Here is a 6946-nt window from a genome sequence, read left to right as displayed (position 1 = left end):
CTAATTGCTTTATGGCTTTAAATGGTCGTCCTTAAATAATATGTTTTTTAAATTGTTTATTTTTATGAGGGTGGGTAGAGAAACAACAAAACCAAATTTGGTTAAAAAAATGCCATAGTAAAATTTTATTCTTTGTAAGCTCATAAAAAAATAAAACCGAAAGAAATTCTCATTAAATCGTTTATTTTTTATTTGATAAGAAAGTAAGCCAGTAGAAAAAAAATTAATTGCAGAGCTGTTCAAGGGAAACAGAGAGGAGATTGGAGGTTAGCTCTATGTCCAGTGCTTTCCTGCTTGCAAGTAAGATCCTACTTTGATCTCTAGCGTCAGATGAGGACAATGATAGAGGAGGAGGGGGGACAGGGAATGGGAGAGTACACAGACAGAAAAATACTATTCATTAGCCATAAATTCCTTGGCTTTGGTTTTCTTCTACTTGGTTTCCGATAGCTAAGACACCGTGGTAGATGAGAACTGTATTTTCCCCCCTTTGGTTAATATTGTATTTTGAGTACATCCTTGAGTTATTTAAATGTTTTCCTACACAAGATTTGAACGTGGTATGATGATCAATCCTCACTCAGAAAGGCAAACGGGAAGAACATCAGAAGAGGGAGAAAAGAGGGAGAAAACAGGGAATAGGACAGTAGCCCACCACAGAGGGCCTCTGAAAGACTCTACCCAGCAGGGTATCAAAGCAGATGCTGAGACTCATAGCCAAACTTTGGGCAGAATGCAGGGAATTTTATGAAAGAAGGGGAAGATGAAAGACCTGGAGGGAACAGGAGCTCCACAAGGAGAGTAACAGAACCAAGAAATCTGGGTCCAGGGGTCTTTTCTGAGACTGATACTCCAACCAAGGACCATGCATGGAGATAACCTAGAACCCCTGCACAGATGTTGCTCATGACAGCTCAGTCTCCAAGTGGGTTCCCTAGTAATGGGAACAGGGACTGTCTCTGACATGAACTCAGTGACTGGCTCTTTGATCACCTCCCCCTAATGGGGGAGCAGCCTTCCCAGGCCACAAAGGAAGACAGTGCAGCCGGTCCTGATGAGCCCTGATAGGCTAGGGTCAGATGGAAGGGGAGGAGAATCTCCTCTATCAGTGGACTTGGAGAGGGGCATAGGAGGAGAAGAGGGAGGGAGAAAGGGTGGGATTGTGAGGGAATAAGGGGAAGGGGTACAGCTGGGATACAAAGTGAAAAAACTGTAATTCATATAAAAAATAAAGTGGTATAAAAACATCAATTCGTTTTAATCCCATGGATATTAATCAAACCTATTTTCAGACTAGGCTGTTTCCAGTCTGTTGCAGCACACAGGGTTGTAACATTTCCACAAGTAGATTTTATTTGTTCATTTTGCTTTTGAATTATTTCCCAAGATAACTGGCAGAAGCAGAATTGCTGCATTCCCTTTCCAAAGCTCCATCAATTTGTCCTCCCTTATCTCTGAAGTTTAGCTTTTATCACAGGCTTTTATCTTCATCCTGAAGGCTAAAGGTTAGTGTTTTCCATTGGCAATTAAGTTTGCACCACATTAAACTCTATTTGGCCTTTATTCTAATGCCTGTAATATCATACTCCTCTGAATAAACATATGAGAAGTTGTTTTATCCTTTTGGGAAAGCATGTTGCTACTTTGCTCATGTGACAGTTATCAAACTCCTACTATGTGTCAGGCAATATGCAAAGTTATAGTGATGAGTCATGGACATTAACAGAGCTCCTTCCCCTGACGAAGTGACAAGTCTGTATGGGAGACACGTAAACACACAGCCTATACTAAGAAATATACTACACAATGTCAAGCTTATTTGCTAACCAAGATTATCGTCAGAATATTTGGGTTTGCCATCTGGATATTTGGGGTTGGGGGGGAGGAGTATACAAAGTTTCTTTGCATGTCTCTGACGAGTGTTTTTCATTTGAAAACATAATGAGATTTGTTTTTTGTTTTTTTTTTTTTTTTTTTTTAATCCATTAAAGCACTGTGAGGTTTCAATGACCTAACACTGGGCTTACACACTGTAAGCACTCCAGAAACACTGCCATGATGACGGTGACGTGGGTTATAGTGAATTGATGTGCTGCTATGTGGCCCTCGCCCTGAACTGACATGTCCGGAGACATTTCATTTTACATGTAATGATGAAACCCAGCCTGCGTAAGTGATACTGACAGGAGCCCTGCAGCCTTGGTCTTTAATGCCACTGGTATCCAGAGTACTCAACAGTTTGATGATGAAATGTGCTTTAGAGATTAGCTGGTACAGTGGTCAAGGAGCCTTGGGATCTGACTGCATGGATCACGGTCCCTCCAGAGATCCAAAAATCTCCCTTTCCCCCTCATTCACCTCAGCTCAGTTTTTATCTCTTTCTGTACTTTGGCTTTACATGACCCTTTATGTTTTGTTTGAGGGAAAATACAAAGCATTTATCTATAAAAGAAGCCATTATCTATCTACTCTATTTTCTACATCAAGAACATCTGCATTTTTGACATATCAGGCATCTGGGCAAGAGCTTCCATACTCTCTTGACTCATATCAATTAGCGATCACTGCCGACCTAAGGCTGCAAGTACCCTGTGTTCCAGTGCTTGCTGGCTCTTCCTTTTAAACACTGGCTTGAAAAGCACATCCACCCAGTGAAAACAACACTCCACCATAGGCAAGTCCAAGACAAGCTTCAGCCTTTCAAGGAAGATAAAAGAGGGAATTAAGTATTCAGTCATAGCAAAAAGCTGACTGAATCCCAGGGAGAAAATGACACAGAGTATCGCCTTCCAAACTTAACCCCGGGGGTTCTGGCACCAGTTGAAGTTTCTAGGTCTTTCTAATTATAGATATGCTGTGTGACATTGCTTCCACCTGCACCTATAACAATAATACTCAACACTTAGCATTATCAAAGACCTTTCCAGCTTGAGCTAATTAATTCACACAATTCCAGCCATCTGGGACAGATAGTATTATTATCCAGGTTTTACAGATATGGAAAACTTCAAAAGAGATTCCTCCGAGGTTATACATTGACTGGACCTGGGCCAGGAGTGGATCATAGAAGGACTAGGTGTTTTGTTTTTTTCTTTTTCTTTCTTTCTTTCTTTCTTTCTTTCTTTCTTTCTTTCTTTCTTTCTTTTCTTTTCTTTTCTTTTCTTTCTTTCTTTCTTTTTTTAAATTTCATTCGAAGATGACAACCTTTCACAGACTGTTTGGATTTGGGGGTGATTTGATTTTTTTCTTCAGTATGCTAAACAGACACCCTTTGTTGGGAACCAGTGTGGTACTGGTGTTTCTGCAGTGGCTCTTTTCCAAAAGGAGTGATTATGCCCTCAGGAATTGCCACACGTGTCCCAATGCTTTGGGATGCCAGGTAATTTTGGAGCCTTTCAAGCTCGCTAACATATGCCAGCTGTTCATCTCTCTTACTTTCCCCTTCATTGTACCTATGCTGTCTCCTTTTAGTTGAGAGATATTTGAACACAGAGCTCTTGATTGTAAAGTGAAATCTTAGACAGTCAGCTAGTTACAAAGTCTCCCTTGTTCTTTTCTGATGATCAACTAATTGAGATTCTTAGGGACCACATATACCTCAGAGAAGGTTCTTCATAGACTTAAAAATGACTCTTACTGTCCCAGTTATGAGAAAGTTACATTTGGAACACTATTAAGTGGCTCACTGGTGGGCAATCACGACTCCCTTTTGACTGTTGCTCTATTCTAAGGCTTGTGGTTTGAAAGGCTTACATCCTTATGTTTTCACAAATGCAGAGCCAGAAAAGAAAGAAAGAAAGAAAGAAAGAAAGAAAGAAAGAAAGAAAGAAAGAAAGAAAGAAAGAAAGAAAAAAAGAAAGAATCTCGTTTTAACATTCCTTTTGTCCAAAGCATATAGGCTTTTATGTAGGCAATAATGATGCAAAATAAAATAATGCCAAATTAAAATGAAATATTAATGACCATTCCATATTGACTCATAGAGCAGCAGAACCAAGCAAAAGGATAATTTGGAAAACTCAGAAACAAATTTGGTGACTATGATTAAGAACTTTTCAAAACACAGCTCTTTTGAAATTGAGGTTCAAAAAGCATCTCTCTGTTGTCTGTGTATGAGTCAGCACGTAGAAGCAGAGTGAGTAGCTCGACTAAGAATGAGAGACTGTGTGTTGTACTCTCAAGGCTAAATTGTTATATATATATATAACAATATATATATATATATATATATATCTGACTTGCTTTTTTTTTTTTTTAAGTTCCACAGAATAGATCTTCTCACCCCAAAGCCTAAAAACCATTGGTGTCATTTCTCCAACCACTTCTAAATCAGAGAAGTTGTACAATTCCTTTTCAGGTCCTGATGGTGATAAATGTTTACATGAACACCTTGTACCTATAGAAAGGAGCAATGCAGTGAAGACTTCAGCTTGCAGACAGCTATCCAGGACACCCCAAATGACTCATCGGCCTGGAGAGGATCAGTTACCCCCAACAAGATGCTCAGGCAGCTGGTGAGGTTTCCAAAACTCATTCCTTCAGTCAGCAAGTTTGGATTAGAGTACCTGCCAAGAGGGCGTGTGTGCCAACTGTTTCATAATTTAATAAAAAGCTAATCTTTTGAGCGCAGTGAACACTCTAATCTTCATTGGAAAATATTCACCAAGCTCAAGTTAGGACAACACCCCAGTTTTATTCCATCTTCACCATCATCCAAAATTTCCTGGAGGAGTCTATTTACAGCATAAAACTTTTTCATGCTGGATTCTGGCCTGGCATTAAAAAAAAAAAAATGTTTTGGAGTGTTTTTGTAAAGTGTACAAGAGTCCATTGCTAGTTACTTTTTTTTTTTTTAGATCCATAAATAAAACCTGCCAAAACAAAACACAGTTCTCAATACTAAGATGACTAGTGTTCCATAAAGAATCTTCTGTGAGCCCGGGAGCATTTACAAATTTTTTTTAAATGAATATTTGTGTATTTTAATAGAAAAAAAATTCCAGCCAGATATGGTGGTTTATGCTTGTAGTCCCAACAGTCAGAGGTGGAGACAGGAGGACTGCCTTGAGTGTGAAGCCAGCCTGGGCTACAGAGCAAGACAAAAACAAAACAAGTGAAAGTTTTGTTCAAGTTTCCAAAAGTAGCAGAGAGAAGATGTCAGAAAATTTCCTCCATGTGAGGAGGTTTTAAGAAATAGTTAGCCCAAAAAATATTTGAGCGGTGGCAGACGGGATGTGAAGCCGGGCTTGTAACTCTTGCCAGCACTGGTGTTTAAGTTGGGCAAAAGGAGTGCCAAACAGGAGGCCCTACCCAGGGCGGCTTCCATCTCTGTGGAGTCACTGTAGTAGGAAGACACTGTGTTCACTGTCTGTGGAGTCAGCTGCCATCTGTACACTTCCTGCTGCACAGCCCGGGTCTTGGGGAGGGAGACAGTCCACCAGCTGGCATCTGTGGGCTCCTCCCATTCCTTCAGGGCAGCATTTGACTGAATTCATTGCTTGTCTTAGCGTTCCCTGGCAAAGCTAGAATTGCAAAGGATTCCATAGAATTCCCTTGTGGATCTAATTCAAGTGTGTGGATGCTTCCTCTTCTTCCTTTAGCCCTCTTTCCAAGCAGTGCTGGCAGGTGCCCTCGAGTTCACTTGACCTTGGCCTATGTCCTTCACCCTCCTTGTCCTTCACACAAGGCCTGACTTTGTGCTCTGTGTCACACACTGCTCATCGTGGGGGCTGGTGAACCAAACTTAGCCACTTCAGGCACTTTCTCCCTGGAAAGTCACTCTTGTACCTTTTCAAGAGCTCAAAAGGCCGAGTCAGAATGTCATCCCTTATATAGCAGTGGAAATGCTACGATAAAATATCAGCTTTGTTCTTACTTTTGGTTTGAGACAAGGTCACATGTAGTGTAGGCATGCCTTGAACTCCTGATCCTCTTGACTCTGTCTCCTCAGTGCTGGGATTACACCTGTGCCTCACCACACCGGACTTCCTTTATTCTCCTTAAATCTGTTTCCCCAATCCTCAGTGAGAAGTGTTGAACAGAAAGGGAAAGATCCATGAAGAGCCATAAGTACCGGTAGTCCGGGTATTCAGAAGTGAGGCAGGAAGTGAGTCAAGTCTAGCAACATGGTGAGACTCAGTCTGTCTACATTGAGAAGAAAGGAAGAGGAAGAAGAGGTAGTGGCGGGGAGAAAGAAGAACTATAATTGGATGACCTGGAAAAGTACAAAAAGACTTGAAAAGAAGCTGATATTTCAGGTGCTTGGTGCCACCTCGTATCCGAGATTTCTTTGTCAAAAGGGACCTGCTGTGACATTTTCTATCACTTACGAGTACAGATGTTAAGGCTGAGCTGGAAATTGAATATCAACAGTGAAAAAAAAAATCCAGATGAATTAACATCCCGACGTTGTTACTGTGTGCTCAACATTGCAGCTGTTAGCAGAGAATAGGGAGGAACCAAGGACCAATTAAGCAAAGCCCTGCATCGCATCTCAAACACGAGCCACAAAAATAGGAACATAATCTTGAGGCCCCTAGTTTAAGGTCAGGCTCACTGCACTCTCCTGAAAGGCATGCTTGTTCCCTAAATAAATTTTCTTGTTCCAGACTGCTTGGTGGTGTGTATGGTGTGTAACTGCCAGGGCAGCAGAATTCCCTGGCTGTTTCCAGTGTCAGGTTTCCTTTGGAACAGGCTTGTGTGTGGCCTCCGTCTTCTACAGCTTTCTGCTTTGCTGTGGTGGTGCTGACTTTGCGTGGTAACCTATCCAGGCTCTTGCATAACATTTCCAAAGGTTTGGCTGGAGGTGAATGGAGCTAACATTACTGAGCTATTGGGCTTAGTAATTCCCTCTTCTGATGGCTGTTAGACTTCAGTCCTTTGGCTTAATGGTTTAAATAAATCAACTGCTAGAGAAGGAGATGGGTTTATTAGTCTCCATGGGCTT

The 6946-nt window shown here is 41.2% G+C and overlaps 1 long non-coding RNA gene across 1 annotated transcript; it reads left to right on the top strand.

Annotated features, from left to right (window-relative positions):
* The first annotated feature begins 1179 nt into the window (after positions 1 to 1179).
* Positions 1180 to 4629, top strand: LOC132653617 (uncharacterized). The gene is made up of 2 exons (XR_009591368.1): positions 1180 to 2169; positions 4358 to 4629. It is a non-coding gene; the product is annotated as an uncharacterized LOC132653617 (long non-coding RNA).
* The last annotated feature ends 2317 nt before the right edge of the window (positions 4630 to 6946 follow it).

The sequence above is a fragment of the Meriones unguiculatus genome, chromosome 4, assembly GCF_030254825.1.
Source record: "Meriones unguiculatus strain TT.TT164.6M chromosome 4, Bangor_MerUng_6.1, whole genome shotgun sequence".
NCBI lineage: Eukaryota > Metazoa > Chordata > Mammalia > Rodentia > Muridae > Meriones > Meriones unguiculatus.
The sequence above is the reverse complement of the archived record's forward strand: the minus strand, read 5'-3'. Positions and strand labels throughout refer to the sequence as shown.